Source organism: Leptinotarsa decemlineata, unplaced genomic scaffold (genome assembly GCF_025532065.1).
Source record: "Leptinotarsa decemlineata unplaced genomic scaffold, Ldec_3_MD MMD2_P_RNA_scaffold_12, whole genome shotgun sequence".
Taxonomy (NCBI): domain Eukaryota; kingdom Metazoa; phylum Arthropoda; class Insecta; order Coleoptera; family Chrysomelidae; genus Leptinotarsa; species Leptinotarsa decemlineata.
This window is the reverse complement of record NW_027412526.1, coordinates 8,273,732-8,298,841: the sequence shown is the minus strand read 5'-3', so window position 1 is coordinate 8,298,841 and position 25,110 is coordinate 8,273,732. Positions and strand designations below refer to the sequence as shown.

Here is a 25,110-nt window from a genome sequence, read left to right as displayed (position 1 = left end):
ATTGATTGAATTTACATAAAAATGATTTTATAAGATATTTAAAATTTTTTGTGGGATTTTTATCAATAAAATCGTTTATTAAAAATAATTTTATTGCTCAAAAACGCATTTGTTGATAAACAATTTTTTTCTACTAAATATGAATATAAAGAGACGTTTTTTTTTAAAATAATAATTTCTATTTGTAATATTCTGAAAAAAAAATTGTTTTAATTCATATTGTCTTTATTTATATAATAAACAATTTGTTTTAAACAAATTAAGTTTTACGATATATTTTTTAAATACTACCAAAAAAACAAAAACAACGCCAAACGTAAAAGTAGAAAAATATAAAAAAAATTTGTTGAAAATAGAGAAACACATGTGACACAAAAAGTGACAAATGGTTGTTTTTGTTTTTTTGTTAGTATTTAAAAAAATATGTATAGTAAAAATTGATTTGTTTAAAATAAATTGTTTATCAAATAAATAAAGAAAATATAAATTATAAAAAGTTTTTTTTTCAGAATATCAAAGAGGAATGAGAATTATGATTTAAGAAAAAACCGCTCCTTAATATTCATATTGAGTAGCAAAAAAAAGCGTTAATCAATAAATGCGTTTTCAAGCAATACATTTTTTTTAAATCATAATATTTGTCACTGATGAAAATCTCCCCAAAAAATCTCAAATATCGTATAAACAATACATTTGTTTATAAACATTTTTTAAACAAATAGAGCTAAATATTATGAAAAATAATTTTTATGTAACTTTAAATAATAAGAATACGAATAAATTTGAATATTAAAAAAAATCCACTGTTTTAATTGAATTTTACACTTTTAATCGTCTTTGATTATTAATAACACAGAGGAAAACAAAATTTTTTAATTTTTCCTACGGGGATCTTTTTTGAAGGCTTTCAAGAAAAGCTTCAAGAAGTGAAAAAAATTGAGGTTTTTAGTTAAAAAATTATGACAAAATTTCGAAAAGTTCAAAGGTGAATTGGACCGCAGGATGGAAAAGCAGAAAGCCAAAACCTTTCTTTCCCAAAAATCAATATCTCCCAAAAATATACCCCTTACAATGTAATCTTCGAAAGAAATATGGAAATTTTCTAGTTTCTCCGATAGTTGTTTTATTGAAAGCGCTGTAAAATATCCCAAAGAAACACGTCATATCCATTTCGCGAAGCCGAATGAAAAGTTGAATTTATTATCTTTGAACGAACAGGTCATATTTTTGAGCTAAGATAGATTTACGACGCATACTAAAAAGAGATAAGGCGGAAGGCAAATATTCTCCATTAGTGTTTCGGAATTTACATTCCACTATATAACGCAAAGCAAGGGAATTTATGTCGTGAACAATTTCCAGACGGGCATCCTAATATAGCCGATCCACTGTCAAACCAAACTATGTTACCATAACAGGAAACACTAAAATAACTTCGAAACATAATAAGATAATCTTGTTGGAGATCCAATAATATTCAGGATGTTGTTTGTCTGTCTAATCGCAGTGTCCAATAATTTTTGTCTGAGCTTCAATGTAGTTTTTGGAATGTTTTGGATTCGTTGAAAATGGTTTGTACACCACGAAATGATTTAATGTTCTCACTATTTGTTAATAATTTCAATACAAACATCTCAGAGGAACATTGAAGGTTGTAGTAGATTGGAGTTAGCTCGTTGATTGAATTTCTGTAAAATGTGGTGAAAATGGCCGAAACAGGTAGCCAGTGAATATCTTACAATGAAGTTTTGGTGGGTCACATTTATTATACAGGGCTATTCAAATTCGTTTCTGTACATCGGAATCTCGTAAACGATAAGAGATAGAGTGTCGGTTGATCTGTGGCAAAGTTGCGTATTTTAGAGACCTATTCAATGATATAAAAAAAATCAATATAGCTCTTTTGGTTCTGGAGATATACAGGAAAAACCAAAAAATCCCAAATTTTTTTGCCTATACCTTCTTTATTCGCAGAAATATTGAAAATTTATTCACATTTTGCTATTGGCACTTGATGTGAGCCATCAGAATATGTTCATGAATCTTTTATATAAGGTGTCATCTGACTTGGGCCACCCCCATCTTTGAATTTTTAAATACGGACCTGTATTTTTTGTTGTAGTTATTGGATCGTAGACGTTCACTTTATACTGAGAAATCAAATTTTATTTTATATTTCGGAATGTTTCGGTAATATTTGATTATAATTAGGTGAATTATTCCCTTTTAAATTACGGCCCTGAAAATTGGTTGAATGGGTTAAATTAAAACACAATGGGTGCTGTCGCACCCAGCACAATGGGTGCTGTCGAAACTTGTGCGAACTTAGGACTATTGAGGTCTTACCTTTTAACGTGTGATTCCTAATAGGGACAATAGTCTAAGGCTCAGCATTGAATACGAGAAGAGATTTCTATATCAGAGCAGTTTCTTGTATGGTGGAATCTTTGAGTGAAAATTTTATCTAGGTTGAAATAAAGAAAGTTTGCACTACACCAGAAAACCGAACTATCAATAACTCTATCACATTTTTCTTTCAAAAGATTGTAATCTTTATCCGAAAATTAAGAGAGACGTGTCGTCTGCAAGCTAGGATGGTCCCGGACGTACCCGGCCTGACCTAGAAATAGCGATAGTTGTTTAAAAAAGATCACTGTACCAGAAAGTACACAATTTATAAAGCATATGTTTCAAGTTTGAAGACGCTGTGTTGTTTTGTATTTGTTTGGCAGCCATCAATATCGAGCGGTTTCGGTGAATTTGTGAGCACCGCAGTGGTCGACCAAATGAGGTGACGACTGCAGAAACGGTGAAGAAACTCCACAAAGCGGTTATCACTATGACCAAAACTAGCGAATCAAAGTTTGAATTGCTACTTCATGCAGCCTATTCGCCAGATTTAGCACCCTTGGATTATTTTCTGTTCCCAAACTTGAAAAAATTGCTCAGTAGTCAAAGATTTTCTAACGATGAAAGTGATGTAGGCAGTTGATAGCTATTTTGAGGAGCAAGATGTATTTGGGAAAAGTGTATAGAGCTGTTCCAATATTATTGTGTTTTCTCTGTTGGGCCGAATACTTCCGAGTACTTCAGGAAGGACGGTAGCCTGGTGAGTTGACATGAGTGGTCAGCTCCACTTCGACCGATGTGCGAACCGGTGGTTTGAACCGCAAGGCCGGACGATCGATTTTCACCACGATGACTCGACTTATCACCTCTAGATTTCTTCTTATTGGGGTCATTCACAATCAATTATTCATAAAATACAGTCTCGAAATCTGAAAGATTTGAAGGAAAGAATAACAGATGCATGTAGAGAACTTCAGGTAGAAGTTTTTCGGAATATTAGACAGGACTTCGTGAGCAAACTTTATCACTGTTTCGTAAATGATGGACAACATTTGGATCATTTGAAAATATAATTTTTCGATTATTTCTTATGTTCAATTGTCGTGTTAGGAACCATACTTTAAAAGGTAAGACCTCGTTAGTTCTCAGCTCGCACAAGTTTTGACTTTTGAGAGTTGTCGTTCGTAAGGAGTGACAGCTGGTTACCGAAAAAACAGATTTTAACAGACAGACAGAACAGACATACTTCTGGGACCACCCTTAAATATTATTCATGCCATTGCAGTATAGTATAAACAGTATGTGTCTAAATACCGACCCTTGGGGTACACCAACGTGAAATTTTTGTATCGGAAATAAATTTTGAGTAACTTCCATTAGATCTGTGGTTCAAAGAAACATTGACAATGTAACTCAACCTACTCCTTTAGCTCCTACTTCAATAGATCCTCGGGCGAAGCGTGGTTTCACTTTATTTTTCATACGAAAAATGAGTGGCTCCCCATCAGGAATGCCGCTTTTTCCACGATAAATTGTTAGATGGTGGAAAGGCGCAGGCCATTTTTAAATTGTAATGTCTGCCATTTGTTTAATGTTTGTTTTTCGGCTGTTCGCTGTTACCAGCATATGAATTTTAAGCACTACTGCAAATGTCCTCGATATATTTTCGAAGCCGCGAATTAAATTTCTCAATAGCAGAATATTTACGAGAGCAGACTTTCTGTGCGAAAGTTTGAAATAATAATGAGAGGCCATAAAGGTTTGCCGGAGAATGATTACATCGTTCTTGTCTTTTCTCATGGGATTATATTTTGAATGGGCTATCTTCTAACGGTTGAGTTCAACTCAAAAAAACTTCTAATCTTTCAAAAAGCTACGTTATTTAAAATTAAAAAAATCCTGTGTAAAAAAATTCCACTCTTTATCTGTTAACTTTGTTGAATCATTTGATTAGGAGGAATAACTATCAAAGCAATTTGAAGTTAAATTAACTGAAAGAACAATTTGTTCAGGCCAGTCTCGACCGTAGGTTAATGGACTGACAACTATTCCCCTGGCTAATACCACGAAGGCTAATACCCATATTCATATTAATAGAAATAAAATTACATGAAAATTCAAATTTTGCAGATGAGTACCTTCAAATACCAAGTACCAAATACCTTCAATTCTAGTTGCCAAAAATGTGAGCAGCGTTGTCATTTTTTTCACGAAAAATCAGACAAATGATTGGATGTCAATTGAGAGAATACGATTTTAAAAGTTTTTATTGACCAATAATTTACCTGCTGACAATGATTCTTTGTAAATATATTTTTTTTGTGTTAATGATTCAGTTTTATTAAAAGTTCATCCCTACAAAGATTTTTTTCAGTTCATTTATAAAAATGTTTATAGGACAAAATTTATATAAGTAAAATTTTTGTATTATTATATTATTACGATAATAATTTCTTTGAGAAATTACTTTTCATGTACATTGTGATTCTCGTTAGTCTTCTCAAGGTAGTTTTAGAAAAATTTATTTGGAATTTTGGACTGTTCAACAATTTCATTTCTCAGTTCTAGTAAACAGCAAACTATTAATACATTGACCGATACTTGATGACACTATCTATGAAGTTAAAACATTTTCACACTAATAAATTTACTAGAGTTTCGTTTCACTATACAGTAGCCTTCCTCAGTCGACTGAGAAAGCTACTGTGTAGCGAAACGAGTTTCTAGTAAAGTTACTCTACTAGAATTTTTTTTTACCAGAGACGCTACACTGTAACTCAGTCCAATGAGGAAATTGTGTAGCGTATCTGGTAAAGTAACTTCACTAGTAGAGTAACTTCACTAAAAACACGTTTCGCTACTCAGTAGCTTCCTCAGTCCGCTGCGGTGGTAAACCCAACTGAAAAGTCCTTTTGAACTACAGTGTAGCGTTTCTAGTAAAGTTACTTTACTGGTGAAGTTACTTTACTGGTAAAGTTACTTTACCGGGGACGCTACACTGTATCCCAGTCCACTGATGAAGCTATTGTGTAAAGCAACTCCATTGGTAGAGTAACTTCACTAGGAACACGTTTCGCTACACAGTAGCTTCCTCAGCTAGTAGTGATTCCAGGTGAAGAGCCTTTCACCATAAATGGTTCAGAAAATTATTATTTTACTATTATTGAACATATTTTTTGTAGATTTTATCATTGATGTTTGGCATTTGATGCTTTTCTCATTGTTCTTTAGAATCTATCATAAACGAAATTATATTATTCCTACCGTATATTAATATCAATACTTTCATTATGAAAAACGTTTCAATTTTTAATATAGAGTCGCATTTTCAATTTTTTTTCCTGAAACCATAACGAATACAATTTATGACCCATAATTTGGTTCGATGCTGATACTGATTTATAGTTTCTCTCAAAACATGGAACTCTGCCAACGGCAAACTATATTTCAAAACTGAAAACTAATCGGAAAATTTAAATTTGAACGTCGAACAATTCATATTTCGATTTTCATATTTATCGCACAAGAACTAATATTGACACATGAAATCACGGGAATTTTATTTCGAACATTGCAAGCTGCAATTCCATTGAATTGATTTTTCCAAATTAACGTATATACAGAACGATATTTACAACCATGAAAAAATATACAATTTTCCTTTTTATAAATTTGATAGAAGCAAAAAGGATGTTTTTTTTTCCTTGAGAGTTGTTCAGTTCATGAAAGTTGGAGAAAAATAGTAATTAATACCATTGCAAAAGAAAAATTGAATTTTTTTGTTAAATATGAGTTAGAATTGCAATAATACAAAATAACTCTGAAAAATATATAATTTACCTGATTATCGGAAAAAATTGTTCAAAATCACGCTTTTCGTGATTTAATTAACAAAATGTTTTCAGTAAGTTAGCAAAAATTATATGTTGAATTGCCATAATATAAAATAACTCAGAAAAATATGTAATTTACCTGATTATAGGGAAAAATTCTTTGAAATCATGTTTTTGGTGAATTCGTTAACAAAATGTTTTCAGTATGTTAGCAAAAAGTATATGTTTCTATTTTTGGTATCGGTTAGAATTGCAATGATATAAAATAACTCTGAAGATTATAAAATCTACCTGATTACAGGAAAAAATAGTTCAAAATCACGCTTTTCGTGAATTCGTAAACAAAATGTTTTCAGTATGTTAGCAAAAAATACATGTTTCTATTTTTGGGATTGCTAAACATCTAACCTCAAAGTTAGATGATTAGAAATTGATTTGTGTGGATATTTTTTAATTTATGGATGATGTCTTTCGATCAACCGAGGAGACGTTTTTCATCTTTTCATTCTCATGGCCCTTTTCCTTGTATCCAACGATTTTTTCAAGAACGCCATTGACTGTGTTCTTGTGGAAACTCATGTACGTACGCAGACATAATAAAAAATCGGAAGAAAACGTTACAAAGTTGTCGTTGCTTGTCTGAAAACTTAGATTACTTTGAAGGTCACTTTCTCAAAAAATATAATTCATCTATGTAAATTTGGTATTCCCAAAAAAATTACGCTACGCTAAATTTTTTGATTATTTTCATTATAAACGACATTTACCTTAATATCCGGCGATGTGCGCCTTTTGCACAGTCTTCAGTTAATAATACTTTTGACACATACGTACCCACTAATTATGATCTAAATATATTTTCTTAAATAGTTTGTTAGACTCATTGATTTAACACCGGATCGCTATTCATCCAGGTCGTGTGTCAAATTCGAACATTCCGTGTAATTACAATTCCTTATCGATAACTTCACGTACAGTTGGAACTTCACACACTCCCATTTACGTATTAATTTACTTTACAATTATTGATATGTTCACGTTATTTATACATAATTTTTTCATAGTGCAAGAAAAATAGAAAACGACAAAAATGCCCCTGTTTTGAATGGACGTAGCATAGCAATTTTACTCAAGCGTTGAAAAATATTTTTAGGTTGGCCTCATTACTTGAAAGAGAGGTTATGGTTTTCAAGAAATATACATATACAAAACTGACACAAAATGACTTGAAACATTTTCAATATAATTTATTTCATTATACTGAAGCACAATAGCTTAAATGCCGGTGTGCTTTTTGTTCGTTGAAATCTCTACTTTCTGATGTTCTCAGAAAATGCAAAATATCGAAAAAAACTTGAATTCAAAAATTCTTTTCAATCATTATGTACAATTTTGAGCTATTTCTTAAAATTTACACTCCAATTAATCAAAAAACGTAAGATTTCATGTTACATTGATGAACGAAAAAAATGTAAATCAAAATATATTCCTATAATTAACAAACAAATAAGTTAATAAAGTTAATATTTATACTTATAAGTATACTTATTGTATAATGTCCGTATAGGACGACACTGCAGTAACGTTAGTTACAAATAAAAGTGGAAAAACACATAGAAAGTTTCATTTTTCTTCTCTTCATTATGATTTCCTACCACGTAGTAACGGCTGTATCCATCAATTTAACAATATTAACGTTTTTAAAAATATTATATAATAATTAACGTAATCAGAATGAAGTATCTAAATTCAATAGTACGATTTACATGTATATTTACATTTTCTATGACATGAATGTAATTAAAATTAAATTAATAAACTTTTTAATTGAATATAATTGCAGCAATCACATTTTTTTTAATGAAATTGTACATAATGATTAGATTTTTTTTCGAATTCTAGTTTTTTCAACAGAAAGTAGAGATTTCAATGAACAAAAAGCACACCGACTTTTTGAAAAAAGCTGATATTTTGACGCGAGAATTTTCGATTGAAAATTGGGGGCTTTTTTGATGTTAAGTCAAAATAAGGTAAAAAAATAAATATTTTGAATCAACTAAATTACAGTGTATTTGGGACATAAAAAGGTAAGTTTTCACCAAATTTCGTAGAATTTTTTTTTTGAAAACGATAAAAATAAAAATCCAAAAACTTAGTTACTTGAATTTTTCACATGAATTTTGAGGATACATGAAAAAATTGTAGATACAAAAGTTGTCGAACTTTTTATCACCTACAACTTTGTCATCCTACTGTTCGCGACGCTGGTCTATATAGTGTTGAAATTATAACTTTTTACTATAATTATACATTTTACGACTTCTGTTCTACTTTTCCTGCACTATCAAGACGCGCTTTCCAATGTTCAGACCTTCGAATTTAAAATTGGTTTTAATGTACACTCATTAATTTAACTACAATCACAAAACCTTTATCAGTACTTTACCTCAAGTTCTGATTCGAAAGAGCATTTTACTAATGAATCATTTTCTAAGACATCGATGGAGGACACAAGTGAAGCAGGCGACAAGATGGATCGCTTTCCAGTTCATTTTCGACAAAGAAGGCAATTTGACATTCTCCGATGGCAATATCGCGCCAGGCGATTTCTCTGGAGCTTCGTTATATGAGAATACTGTCGGGGACTGTCGAAAAGTTCGATGAAGTGGAACGGGATGGATCTGAAAAATATAATGAAAATTTAGATTGGCCGATAATTAATTGAAATTTGATGAAAGCCAAAAAGATTTACGAATAAGTTTGGGTTAAAACTGGCATTTGTTTAGTTATATATCGTCTGCGCAGAAATTTTTGAATGCGTGAATCTTCATATTTATGCATTTTCAGTATTTCTCAATTAGAAAGAAACTTTTTCCATATTCATCTTCACGAAAAAAAAATTATTCATCATATTATATTATATAATTTTTTTTGATGGACTGATTTAAAAGGAAGGTTTATATATGTATATAACATGCATAATATAGTAGATATACACTAATAATTTTGAGGGTTTCTAATGTGATGATGTGAATAAAATTACTTTTTTTAATCTTACATTTAAAACGCTGGCTGAATTCTATGAGATAGATCAAAAAATGTATTACAGTATTGTACACCTGAAAAAAGTCTACAAAAAGTCCGAGGTGATCTACGTCTATCTCTTAGCGATAACCCACAAAAACCATTTTTTATCCTTGAGAAATAATGGCTTATTTACGAATCGATTTTGAGCTATACAGCATTAATCCTCATCCAAATTAGAATACTCGAAGTAAACGATATTGTGCACACTTGAAGTTAGCGGCACTCTCAAAGGCCTAAAAACAAATACATAGAAATGCACCGGCTGTAAACTAGTATACGTGGACTGTAGAATTGGTGGTTCATATTGGATAATTTTTACTAACCGATGATGACTGGCTGAAGAGTCTTGAAATTAAATTTGAAGTCAAGTTACGGTGACGAATAGAAATCGGGAAATGCGAGGATGGCTATCGCCGTCGTGGTGAGGTCAGGAACTGATCGCGATTTGAGTGTTGAAATTCGATATTGGTGCAGTTATAATTACTTAAAATTTTTGTTATCTGTTCAAAATATGGCGTACTTGGACAAGTACTAATAGTAATGACGAATGTGATAACAACGCAGACTTTTTCTGGTATAGTGATTCCAATAGCGATGGTGAACAACGCGAAAAAGAGATACCAGTGATTCGGATGCATTTCAATATTGAAACACAGAGAGTGTGTTTCAATGTATACAAGAATCTACATCTCAAGTTTGGTTTCGAGGGAAACAAACTACATATTACAAGAAACATCAGATTTGACCGAAATTCCTTTCTCAATTGTACGTAAAATATTCAAAAACAAACTTTATGAACGCAAGACGCCATGTGATATAGGATCACCAAAACCTTCAGATGTTCATCTAATAAAATGATTGAAAAAAGCAATATACGACTGTTACAAAAGCAATGAGATTCCTACAACTGAAATCATAAGGAAGAAATTGAATACTAGCGGCCATAACGTGAGTTGCTGTGACAAAACTCTTCTGAATTGGATAAAGTAACTAGGATTCAGATTTAAAATAATAAACAAACGTCAAGCAGTTATGGAAAGCAGAAGAATAGTGGAATTGAGTAACAAATACTTAGAACAAATAACTAAATATTGACAAAAACAACGGCAAATTTTCTATTTGGATGAAACTTGGTATGACACTCACGACACAGTTACGGAAGGGTGGACTGATGGTTCGAGAATGTGTACGCCTAACATACCTGCAAACAAAGGACCGCGACTAATCATTGTGCATTACGGAGGAAGTAAAGGATGGGTTCCGAATTCTTTGAAATTATATTGAAAAAAACTTGAGGACTGCAATGTTGACTATCATAAGAACATGGAAGCCAATATTTTCGAGGAATGCTTTGAAAACACATTGATCTCGATTTGGATGGGAATAGTGTGATAGTTCTTGACAACGCTTCCTATCATTCGCGACAGCTCATCAAAGTACCGAATAAAAATTCGAGGAAAAATGAAATAAAAAGGTTTTTAATGGATAAAAATTTGTATTTTGAAGATTACTATACCAAAAACCAACTAATTGAAGTTTCAGATAAAAAAAATTAAAAAACTGTATGCCCTTGAGAGTATCGCTGAAAAGTATGGACACACCATACTGGGACTTCCTCACTATTTTTGTGATTTCCCATCGAGTCGATTTGGGGAAAATTGAAAAGAAGCATCAGGTTTAAAAATAATTTTCCAAAATTTCATAAGAAGGTAATATAGCGAATAAAAGAAGAAGTATCTAATATTACCGAAGGAGACTGACAGAAATGGATTGAAAAAGGATTTTTAGTTGAAAATGATTGGACACTTCCATAATAATTGTGGAAATAAATTTCATTATTGATTTAAATGACGACAGTGATAGTGAAACAGAAAATATGGAATGGGAATTATCAGAAGCTTTCGAAGAAAGTTAGTGGTGTTTTTGAAGCGATCGATTGTATATGTGTATAAATAGTACTCAGAAGTATTTTCAATTATCACCCTGTTATTTCAATCCGTACTTTCCCATTCACCTGTACATATAAACGAAATATTAATTATATATGTATATATATATATATATATATATATATATATATATATATATATATGCTATGTCCGATATTAACTTCTGTTTCTATATCAAGACACTCAATAAATTATATATATATATATATATATATATATATATATATATACATACACATATATATATATATATATATATATATATATATATATATATATATATATATATATATATATATATATATATATATGCAGTCAATAAGGGGGTGGCAAAATAAGTGAACTCTTTTTTCGGTTCTAGCTTTCGAGTCTTTATTGGCCCTTCATCAGGAACTCTACAATGAATTGATAATTGATTTGAATTTTTATTAGACAAATTGTGAAACGTGTGACACTTACGAAAGTGAGGTTAGTAATCCCTCTCACTTGCCGCGATTTGTAAACATATTACTAACTTCAGTTTCGTGATTGTCACATATATTCTAATAAATATTAAAATCAATTATATATGTCATATATGTTATTGTGATTCTAATATAATCAGAAATGATTATTGAAGGGGGGCTGTTGAACGGTAGATTGCACTAGATCGTTTACTTGAACTATACCTTAAATACATTGTGCGTTCAATATAGATCAACATGGCCCTTCAAAATACCTTATTTAAATGAATATGTTCGAAGATATTATAGGTTTGAAATGCAGGGACATTGTGGTTGCAACGTAACCTGCTGGGAGGCCGGCTGTGCGTGCCTATAAATAGTGCGTCAAAGACTGCGCTTCTACCCATTGTACCCGTGCAGAGCCGGGCTGGTTCGCTAGTATATAATACTAATATAATATAATATTATATATTATATTATATTATACTATACTATGCTAACCTATGCTATGCTATGCTATACTATACTATGCTAATCTATGCTATGCTATACTATACTATACTATACTATACTATACTATATTATATTATATTATATTATATTATATTATATCATATTATATTATGTTATATTATATTATATATTATCGTTAACCGGATTGGTGCTGAAGATGCAATAAGGCAAGTGTCTCATTTCGAAACATCGGGAGTCCACCAGTGAAAATGAAAGTGCTGCAGGTCAGTGAAATTTTACCTCTTCCATAACGAATGTTACAAACTAAATAGGCAAAAGTGTTTTTTGTATAATTAAATGTTTATATGAAAGTAGTTGTTTCGAGTGGGCTTTTTCTTCCAGTTAATATCTGGAAAATACTCCTCTACATAATCTACAATTTTATTTTTTGTATAAATATGGAAAAGTAGACGGCCAAAACTTTTCTTACACAAAAATTAACCTCTCCTAAAAATATACCCCTTTCAATTGAGTAATTTAATTTTGACAACAAATATGATTGCATTGGAAATTACATATACCTATTCGACAATATCACACTGTATATACGTGATGCAATAATACTTCACTGGGCAATTGAATATTTTTCCACATTATCATATTACGCAATACGTGTCGACTATGAAAACTCGAACTAACACAAATTCGAATTGCTGGAGCCAAACGCCTTCGGCAAGACAAGAACATAAATTTCACGGTGTCAGGTGTTTCCTTCTTTAGTTGGGAGATAAAATTCGAGACTGGGAACGTTTTCAGATAGCCGGCCTTTCTCGAGAGCAAAATACGGATATTCGAATTTATCCACTGTATTACTAACATAACCAGTTTCAGGGAAGAGAGCAACTTGTGAATCCTATTAGGCAGATTGTGGAAGAAGTTCTCGATCTGTTCGAAATGAAAATGTCGCAATCTGTGTTGGAACGTTGGATCGATCTTCAATATGTTAAGGGTTTCCAGCAATTGAAAAAATGCAATCCAAAACCAAATTTGTTTCTCTTTTTGAGACACTTTGGTGAATTACACCATGTGACAATATGCCTTGGGTACCGGTACCTTTGGTTGCGGCCCAACACTGCTGGCCTTATCGAAGTAGTGGTGCATAGAGCAGCTGCGAGAGAGAAGTATTTGTGGGTATTTGGGAGACATTTCTCGCTCTGGAGTTGTCGGTAAACTCAATGTGACACCCGTGCCACAGTAGAATAATACAACCATAAGCTCTCGTACCACGTGATCTGTCCCAGTTGCCGGGGACCTTCAACCGCTTTTAGGATGAGACTCTCATCCAACGCGTTCAGTGCTGTAGTATCGAAGGATTCGACGGTACCACGGGCAACGAATTAGTTATATTAAACGGTTGGGAATTGATATTGTGTTTAGTTTATTCGCTGTTGACGGAACGTGCCCGTAGAATATGTGAATCGGAACACCTACAAGAAGAATTGGAGCATCTTCAAGTGGCTTTAAAGTCGAGATCTACAAGGTCATGGAACTAACAACTTCCACAGGTCAAAATAGGAAGGAAACTCAAACGGTTGGACGTGCATTTCTACCGTACATCCCTAGGGTTACTGACAGAATCTGAAAAATCTTAAGGAAGCATAAAATAAAAACGGTGTTCAAGCCCACAATAAAAATGCAACAAAGCCTGATATCTGCGAGGGACAAAAGAAATCCCCTATCAGCTGCGGGGGTGTATCGATTACCATGCACCTGCGGAAAAGTTTATATCGGTATCACCAAAAGATCCATGGGTACAAGGCTGAATGAACATCGGAGAAACTGTAGATTAGGTCAAACAGACAAATCTGCAGTAGCGAAACATGCACTTAGTGAAGGAGATCACACGATACTGTTTGAAGATGTGAACCAAAGCGAAAACCACCATCTTTCTCAAGAGAAACACGCGTCCCATCATAACTCCCAATAACCCTTCGCAAGAATTCACGGTTTTGCACTAAACCCTTTGAAGGTTCGTATACGAGGTGATGCGAATTGTAACAATATTAAGCAGCAACGTCCAATAAAAAAGGAGTATTCTACCCCAAAACAAAAAGTTTCAGGTCACTTCAGAAGGAGAGGTTCTCATCAATTTATTTTCGGAAACGCGTCCCCCGGGAAGTGGCCGCCCTTCAAACCGAAAAGGTGGAGCAGCCGGAATGGCGGTGGCCGTATTTCACCAATTATTCACGATTGTTTTCATGCTGGAGACACGTAAAAGCTGCTAGATAGAATGGAAATATCGTGTTTCACATACGGGGGTGATCTGAAAAGTTTTCCAACTCGACATGAAGCTAGAAGCTAGTGAATTTCGTTGTTCATCTGTTGAGAGCTACTCACCAAAGTTTCAGCCATTTGGGACGCGCAGTTGTTATGTAACAGTCGTTTGAGTAAGTTGATGTAAGTGTTTTTATGAAAATGGACAAAATCGAGTATGGAGCTGTCATTAAATATTTGTTTTTGAAAGGCAATACGCCTATGCATATATATATATATATATATATATATATATATTTATATATATATATATATATATATATATATATATATATATAATTATTTATATATATATATATATATATATATATATATATATATATATATATATATATATATATATATATATATATATATATATATATATATATATATATATATATATATATATATATATATATATAGGGGATCCGGGGATTCGGTCTGATTAGAATAAATATTTACTCTTTTTAGCTGCCCGAGCTTTCGCTAATGTTTATTAGCTTTATCGAGGGCTGTAATATAAAAAGGACATAATAAATAAAGAAGAAGAAGTGTCTACAGTGTGTGAAGTGTTCAGAAAAAATATCTCTTATCATTGTTAGGCCGGAAACTCTTCAGATCACCCTCGTATATACAGCGTATCTTACAAAAAATATCAAAACTAAGAAATCAATTCATAAAAATAGACATCAGATTGTTGTCGTCGATTAGGTCGCGATAGTTCGATGGCAAAAAATAGTAACAGTTTGTTTTTTCTGAACAGAACTGAACAGAACAGATAAGTTATTATAGGGGTACCCCCTGTATATATTTAACAAATAACAATTCAAATATGATATCCAGAAATCTCAAGAACATAATCGGAAGTAATCCGTTTGATGAAACACATTTAATTCGAATGGAAACGTAATTCTGAATTTTAATGAAATCGAAAAGAATACGCGACGTATTGGTGTACTTTCAAACAAATGTTTTTGTTGACATTTCTCGTCATTTAGGAAGCACAATTCATTCAATTTGAGAATTGATATCATGTTCTTATATCGATGCATTAAGCTGTTATTATTTCAGGAGATAATATTGACGAATACCACTCGACCCAAAATTTTCCTCAAATACATTTCCGTTATTTTAAACCTAAACTTTATAATTTTTTCAGCAATACCAATCGAGCAATTACCAAACCAACAACCATGCTGGTTGCTTTAATTATATTGCCTAAATGACAAATTTTTCGTTATGAAATGAAAATTTTAATTTTACAAAACAATTTTACAAAACATTTGGCTAAGTGTGAAATACAAAATATTAATAAATCCTTATGTCTAGTGACTATATTACTAAAAGATGAAACAATTCTGGTACTCACAAGAAAAAAGATGTAACAAATCTGGTACTTACAAAGAAAATTGTAAGGTAAAGTTTCGAAAACGCTAATATAGACTTTTCAAATGATTTTTAAAGACCTGAAGTGATATATTAAACATATCTTAGTTATTATGATATTGATTTCCCAGCTTCAGAAAACGAGGAATCGGTCTGTTCAAAGCATAATTGGTATGGAAAAAATTTATATGAATATATATGTTTGATATGAAAAGTTATTAGTTGAAGTAGTTCTGAGCAGTTTATCCCACTATTTATTAATTTGAAGAGGAAACTCAAGTTCATAGAAATGCTCCTACCTTCCAATGATTTTTTATATTCAACTTGGTTAAGAGTTGACTGTACACATATTCATTTCGTTGAATACCAAAGTGAAAAGCACGATTCCTTTAGAATTTATTTTGAACATTCTCAATCAAATCGATGTTTACATTATAGTATGGGTCCCAAATAACCGAACAATATTCAAGAATGGATCTTACGAAAGCACAATATAAAATATTTTTGTTTCAATTGAAAAATCCGTAGAAATTCTCAACACAAAACCCAGCATTTTGAAACTCTTTGCCACAATTTCTGATACTTGAAGATTAAAATTAATTTGGCTATCAAATTTAACTCCCAGATCACGAATAAATGTTTCTGTCTTAAGAGCTATATTATTCAATGTATATACAAAGAATATTAGACTTCTTATTTTAGCGAACGTGTTGATTTGACACTCATCGATGTTTACCTCTAACAAATTATTTCTACACCACATGGAAAAAGCTTCGAGATCTTTATGAACTAATTCAGCATCGTCCCGGCAAGTAATTGCACGATAAAATTTGACATTATCCGCAAACATACGAAATTTTGAATATTTGAAAACAAACTCTATGTCCGATACAAACAGCAGTGGGCCCATTAGGGATCCCTGCGGTACCTCTGATGGAACCTGAATGGACGTAGATGTTGCATCTCCGTATTTTACAGACGGAGTTCTACCAGTTAAGAAGGTATTGATTACTTGCAAAACATATACGCCTATAGGTATCAAGCGCTTGAATTTTATATATAAGTAGTTCGTGGCTGACTCTATCAAAGACTTTGGAGAAGTCAGTATAGGCAGAGTCAACCTGTAGCCTCCTCTCAAGATTTTCAGATAAGTAGTTTGTGTAAAGAGCAAGATTGGTACAAGTGGATTTATCATATGAGAAACCGTGTTGTTGGGGATTGAGTAAAGACTAACAGTTTCTTAGTAACCATAGAATCAAACATCTTAGCCATCTCTGACTCATTGCAAACTGCTCTATAATTCCTAATATTTTTCTTATCTCCTAGTTTATGTATTGGTTTCAGGAAGCTATGTTTCCAATATCTGGAAAGGTGCCTAGAGAAAAAAATTGAGTGGAAATGTTTTGTAATAGGATTGCTAAAGTGTATAGACATTTGTGTATAAAACATAAAGGTATCCCATCAGGTTCCGATAAAATTGTGTGAAGCCGAGGAGTTTCGCTACTGATGATATAAATCTCACATTTCTCATGTTCCATTATTTTCTATTACTAGTTGCACTTGTTGTAGTGAACACGCGAAACAAGTTTCAAAAGCTACTTTTATGTTTGTGAAACTTCGATCCAACAAATAGTGCACCTTGGATGGACTTAAGTTTGATCGAAGATTTACGCAAACCCTTCTTCTCATTACCAGCTGATTTTACCACAACGTAAATATCAGTTCTGTATATTTCTCAAAACTTCATTTGTTTTCTCAACTTCCAAACTAACCCGCGTATATACAATGTATCACATCGAACCCGACTGATTCGAACATCGCTTTCCTTTTTATAAACATTATCGCAATGTCCATAACAAACCACTGCCAAATACGTGAAGTGAAAGTCTGATAATAATCCTATTATGCAGAAGGCCAAATATAGACAAAATACAGCTGACGGTTCGCTTCACGATCCATCACGAAATGAATCACTCATGGTCTTGAAATGGTGCACCTAGTTTTATGATAAATTTCATTAGTTCTAACTTCCAATGTTTGATATTATATGAAATGATTTGAAAACCCTGAAAGAACTAAAAAAGAATAAAATATAATAAATATAAATAAATATAATAAATACATTAAAAATTTAAAAGATTCCAAACCAAGTTATGTCACGACGTTTCGATTGTTAGTATCCACAATCGTCTTCGAGTGATGACTGGACTAATTCCTCCGAGAGATGACTATTTATAGGTCATTCGAGTCCTTTAACTTATCTCCTCTTTTCGTTTCACCGGTTCAGCGGGAGATGACCGTTTGGTGGGAGCTGGCCATTTTTCGCTTAATTATGGGTTTCCCTATGTTGCGTATTTCTACGCTAGCTTGGCTGAATACATTGTTGGACAACATGTATGCGGCTTCTTTGAATTTCTTCTTAAAACAATGTTCCTCTCTGTCTGTGTATGATCTCACTCGATGTTATGTTGATGGATCCAAACATGCTCTGCTATTCCTGATTTGCTGGTTGCTCCTCGCTGTGTGTGTATTTTCTGCTGGGCAATGCGAACTTTCAATGGCCTCTTAGTTTCACCGATATAGGATTTTACGCACTCACAGGGTAGCCGGTAAATGCAATTCTTGGAATCGGAGTCCGCGTATGGTGGCAGAGAATTATCGGAAAGGATAAGAAGAATTGGGTCCAAGTACAACATCAGAACTAACACTATCCGTAGGCTCCTCATGAAAACTAAGCCACCAAACGCGGACTGCAATTCCAAGAATTGCATTTACTGGATACCGTGTGAGTGTGGAAAATCCTAGATCAGTGAAGCTATTCTAGAGAAATTAATGATCGACGGCCACTTGCAGGGAACGTTTCTTCAGGAAGTTGAATAGCCATACACAAAGATGATGCGACAAGCCATAGCATCGAAGTTTGGCAAGCAAATCTTCATGCCACACACGGTCAAAGGACTTAGAAATATCAAGCGCAACAGCTCTTGATTCTCCATGTTTCCCGATTGCGTTATTCCAAATATGGGTGAAGATTTAGAAACAAACAAATGTTTAAATTGGTTACCCATCACTTCCTGACAATAATAAAGTTTGTTTATAAAATTAAAATTATGGAATGTTTCTGGCGTAATTTCTTACTCTAATCATGAGCTCTGGAGTAGACTGCAGTTGTGTAACGTAAACTTTAGATTTCACCAATCCTAGAAAATCTAAGGTGGCAAATCAGGTCATTCTAAGGGACCACGTTTTTCTATTCATTGGTTTGGATAATTGCGATTTAGCCATTTTGAAACCAGCTCGTCGTAATTAAGGGTCACCTCATTTTGCCGACACCTAATTATGAGTTGAAAACAAATTCGGGTTTGACAATTTTCCAAACCGGTAGAGAGACAGGCAAACGTTCTCCCGTAGAAGAGCCCACTAGATCACCTGATATCACGCCTCTAGATGTGTTTGAGGAAATACGTGACATTTCAGAACTCGTGGATAGAAAAAGAGGTGCTTGCAGCCCCAGGAACAGATCTTAATGTAGGAAAAAATGTGTAAACAGACTACAGTAATGTCATGGAGTGAATGATACACGCTTTGAATGTTTATTAAAATGAACTGGAGTGAGTTTAGATGATTTCTCGGCTGTATTCATGATTGAGGAGAAATTCCGGGCTGATGGGCCTTGACCGAATGGAATTCGTAGTACACAACATTTTATCTGGTTCTATGACATACGTTGCTACTAGCCCACACAGCCTAGCTTATTAAAGAAAAACTGCTTTTATTTAATGATTGCTATATAATCCGAAATTATTATTGAATAACGAAATTAATTAGTCAGCTCCCTAACTAGTTTTCCTTTATTTTCAGTATTTCAATATTTAACATATATGTAACGAAAAGGATCTGACGTTTTATAACTTCTATTTTATCATATGCGAGCGCTTTCGATAGCTGGATGTGCTGTCATTTTCAAGGCTGTAATCAAACTCAAGTAGAGCCTTGAAGATGACAGCACAGCCAGCTATCGAAAGCGCTCGCATATAATAAATAGAAGTTATAAAACTTCAAATCCTTTTTGTGACCTATGTTAATATTAAAATTCTCTGTTTCACTATCACTGCCGTCATTTCAATCAATAATGAATTTATTTCCACCATTAATATGGAAGTGTCCCATCTCCATATAGTCTTTTCCACCGAAATTACTTTTTTAGTCCTTTTCTGCCCGTCTTTTTCGGTAATATTAGATGCTTCTTCCTTAATTAGCTCTATTACTCTGTTTTTGCCTGTGAAACTTCAAGTAGTTGGTTTTTGGTATAGTAATCTTCAAAATCGTTATCCATTAAAAAACTGCATATTTCTTCTTTCCTCGAATTTTTATGCGGTACTTTGATGAGCTGTCGCGAATGATAGGAAGTATTGTCAAGAACTATTACACTATTCGCATCCAAATTTGGGATCAATGTATTTTCAAACCACTCCTCGAAAATATTAGCTTCCATGTTCTTATGATAGTCAACACTGCAGTCCTTAAGTTCTTTTCCACATAATTTCAAATAATTCGAAACCCATCCTTTACTTCCTCCGCAATGCACAATGATTAGTTGCGATCCTTTGTTTGCAGGCATGTTAGGCGTACACATTCTCGAACCATCAGTTCACCTTTTCGTAACTGTGTCGTGAGAGTCATACCAAGTTTCGTCCAAATAGAAAATTTGCCGTTGTTCTTGTCTATATATAGTTATTTGTTCTAAGTATTTGTTACGCAATTCCACTGTTCTTCTGCTTTCCATAACTGCTTGACGTTTGTTCATTATTTGAAATCTAAATCCTAATTTCTTTATCCAATTCTGAAGAGTTTTGTCACAGCAGCTCACTTTATGGCCGCTAGTATTCAATTTCTTCCTTATGATTTCAGTTGTAGGAATCTCATTGCATTTGTAACAGTCGTATATTGCTTTTTTCAATCATTTTATTAGATGAACATCTAAAGGTTTTGGTGATCCTATATCACATGGCGTCTTGCGTTCATAAAGTTTGTTTTTGAATATTCTACGTACAGTTGAGAAAGGAATTTCGGTCAATCTGATGTTGCTTGTAATAGTTTGTTTCCCTCGAAAACAAACTTGAGATGTACATGCTTTTATACATTGAAATATACTCTCTATGTTTCAATATTCAAATTTATCCGAATCTTATTCACTGGTATCTCTTTTTAACATTGTTCACCATCGGTATTGGAATCACCACACTGGAAAAAGTCTGCGTTGTTATCACGCTCGTTATTACTATTAGTACTTGCCCAAGGACGCCACATTTTTAACAGATAACAAAAATTTTAAGTACTTATAACTGCACCAATACCGATTCCCCGATTTCCATTCGTCACCATAACATGACTTAAAATTCAATTTTATGACTCTTCAGTCATAAAACTCGGTTAATAAAAATTATTACAGTCCACGTGGACTAGTTTGCTGCAGGTTCATTTCTATGTATTGGTTTTCTTGACCTTTGAGAGTGTCGCCAACTTTAAGAGTATACAATATCGTTTACTTCGACTACAATTGTTGTTTGGTGATAGCTTGTACTACGTAATCGAAGAGAGTTGGCTATACAATGAGAGTCGAATTCCTGATTCGACAATTGATTTCGTGTCACAATGGCAGAGTCTGATTTGAATCGAGAAATATCAGAATTGAAATATGTAACATAAAACATCGTATATTAGGTTGTTTAAAAAGTTTTGTCTGTTTTTATGGGTCTACTCCTATTTCAGAGAATTCTTATATCAACACACAACCGAAGCTAGTGAAGCTAGAATCTTTAGTTTTGGGTTTGGAAACCTGAAGTTTTGAGTTGATAAAAAAAATATTGAAACTATTTGTTTAAAATGGTCTGTCAAGAAAGTTAATGTGACAAAGCAAATTCTACGCGGGCAAAGCTACGGGAAACAACTAGTTCTCTATAGATCAGAATAACAACACAATGAAATAAATATTAATTGTGATATGAAGCTACAAAAACACATACACTCAAAGTGCTGACAAAGTGACCCAAAATCGTAAAGTGTGGTAATTTTTCACTGAATTTCATTAATAATAAATCTTCATCAAAGGGTTTTCTCGATCTGAGCAGTATCCACATTGCCACGTTTTCTTTACTTTGTCTACTTATGTCGGATGTAAAAATTGATGACGCATGTGTAATCTTTCATTGCTCCAACCGCAGATATCTGCGAATGATTTATACACGACGTATAAATCTTCCAGAAATTTCATATCAGAAGACTCCCATATATAACTTCTTGTATCATCGTGGAGCGCACTTCCCAAATTGAGTTTTGTTCATTCAGGTCGTGTTTCCGAAACTTCTTACTATGTCAACGAAAATGTAACTGAATTACAAAGTTCGATCCCTTTTTCGTGGCAATTCGGTTCTGCGAGTGAATAAATATCATTCCAAACAAGATAGTAAATCTCAATTGAAATTATTAGTTCGGTTCGCTTCGTTCTCAGATTAGGAATAATCTTTTAGGTACGTCAACAGCATGGATGACGTCGATGATAGCCAAGATATTGGGTGGGGATTGTTCCTTTTGTCCAGTCATTTTAGGCCGACTTAGGCCTGTATTTCGGAAAGTTGATATACCCAGCTGTAAATCTGTATAAACTTTATATTTTGGCATCATAAAAGTATTCTCAAAATTCACATATGATTCGACGGCCGCAACTTCAAAAATTGGGGGTCAAAAGTCAAAAAAAAACGACTTTTTGCACGTTTTTTGTCAATATCTCGTTTCCAATGGGTTTTATGCTAATTGTATTCATTATCAATATTGTAGAGAATTAAATTCTCTACAACTTTTGTTTCAAATATTTTTTCATACGTTGAATCGTTTTTGAGATAGAGGGCAGTGCGAGCGCAGATTAAATATTATTTGAAATCAACTGGTTGTCCCTATCGAAATCAGCTCATCTAAGGTTTATAAATTATTACTTAATAAATAATTATAATGTCTTCGATATGAATGAAGTCCGTATCCAAAATCGCTATTTGATAATGCTGGTATGAGGAAAACCACGAAATCGTCACTGTATGACAATATGTCACCTATCAACTTTAATATCGATGAAAATGATGCAACGTTTATTATTGATGGCGGATTTCTTTTACATCGAGTTGTATGGAGTAAAGAAGATACTTTTTCAATTATTTTTGATAAATACGTTAAGTATTTACAAACACATTATAAATCAAAGATTACTGTTGTATTTGATGGATACTCAGATTACAATAAAAACATAAAAGATATGAAGTGTGTTTCGACAAAACCATGGTTGTACCAATTAGCCAAGAAAAATTTCTATCAAATAGCAAAAATAAAAAAAAGCTGATTACTATGCTTATTGAAAAATCAGAAGGAGACGGCAAGTAGTAAGAATTGACAACATACTGAGTACCGAAGAAAATACCGAGTATGGTGTACCACAAGGAACCGTTTTAGGTCCTATTCTTTTTAGTATATATATTTTATATATATATACACATCGGAAAAGTCTAGGGATATTTTTAAAAATGGCAATAATTTTTTTTTAGATCGCTTTAGGGAAAAAAAAGTTGACGGGTGATTATTAAACGAAAGTAACTTGCAACAAAATTTATTAAATGGTCAAAAATACTGAGTGCGCATATAAGCAAAACTAAAAAAAAATATAGCTCTTCTTTGGCACCCCAAAAAAAATCATAATACAAAAACAATTGGAATCAGTACAAAGTATGGCCTCCACGCTGGTTTATTACAGCCCTACATCTATCGTGCATCGACAAAATGAGATTGTCAATGTCTTGTTGAGGTACATTTGCCCATTCAGCGATTAAAAGCTCTCTCAATTGAAACGTTGTGTGAATGTTCCCCGGAGTAATTCTTCGTTGAAGCATGTCCCACACATGCTCGATGGGATTCAGGTCCGGTGATTGTGCTGGCCATGGCAAAACATCAACTCCTTCGTTGGTGAGCCAGTCAGTCACTAGACGCGCGACATGTGGACGAGCATTATCGTGCATTAGGTGGAAGTTTTCACCAACAGCACCAGCAAACGGACGGACGATAGGTAGAAGAATGGTGTCGAGGTACTGTCGAGCTGTGAGGGAGCGATTTGAAAAAACGAGATCGGTTCTGCCGTCGATCATGATTCCGCCCCATAGCATTACTGTACCACCTCTGTATGTGTGGACTTCCTGGACGTGTCTCAAACGTTCATTATTTCCAGGTCGTCTCCACAGTCTTACTCGACGAGAATCTGGATGAAATAAAAATCTGGATTCGTCTGTAAACAAAACTGTGGCCCAATCATTTGCATCCCAGTTTTGATGTTCTTGACACCACTCTAATCTTCTACCGCGATTGCCTCTCGACAAAGGTGGACATCTAAGTGGCCTTCTCTTGTGGGGATCTACTTCATGCAGTCGATTTCTGACAGTATCACGACCAATGGTTACCTGGTGCGTCTGCTGCAACACGTTATCAACACGTTAACTACAAACAATATTATACAGATTCAAATATTTGAAAAAATACTGAAATATGACCAGCTGAAAACCTTGTACCACGCCTTGGTAGAAAGTCATTTGGGATATGATATTTTGGGATGGGGCGACGTACTGAGAACGCACCTTAAGCCTCTGGAAACCACTTAAAAAAGATTTCTGAGAATAATGCTATCAAAAAACAACAAATATCCTTCAGACCAGCTTTTTAGTGAAAGTTATATCCTTGATCCAAGGCAATTGTACTATCTGAAAACTGGTTTGAAATATCATACTTCGTGGAATCAGGCACAGCTACCTACTAATCATTACGAAACTCGCCAGAAAAATCAACATATAGTACCTCACATGGCTAAATCGTTTGGTCAAAGGTCATACAGATACATTGCGCCTAAAGTATATAATTCTATTCCCAAATTAATAACAGACATCAAAAACATTTTTACTTTCAAGAAAGAATTAAAAAAATATATTCTGAAAATGTCTAGAATAGTAGTCACTGAAATAATCGAAGGAAAATGAAAATTGAAAACCTTTTAATTACCGATGTATCACTGTTAGCAAACAGGTATATAGATTATTGATATATTGTATTGAACTGAACTGTTTAAAAGTTTGATATTCGCTAAGTTGAAAATTGTGTTACTGTATTATACTATTTGTTTTCATAAATTGTTTTCATAAATACCTATGTCTCACTCTTATCAAGCAACGATTGATATATTATATTAAACAGAACTGGTTGAAAGCT

At 33.3% G+C, this 25,110-nt stretch overlaps 1 protein-coding gene across 1 annotated transcript in view; it reads right to left on the bottom strand.

Annotated features, from left to right (window-relative positions):
• Nucleotides 1-2,830: 2,830 nt before the first annotated feature.
• The window catches only part of LOC111514652 (Krueppel-like factor 7), a 401,142-nt gene continuing 378,862 nt past the window's right edge, over nt 2,831-25,110 (bottom strand). The window contains exon 5 of the transcript XR_012465097.1: nt 2,831-8,863. The gene's annotated coding sequence lies outside the window, so the exon portion shown is untranslated. The remainder of the gene's footprint in view (nt 8,864-25,110) is intronic.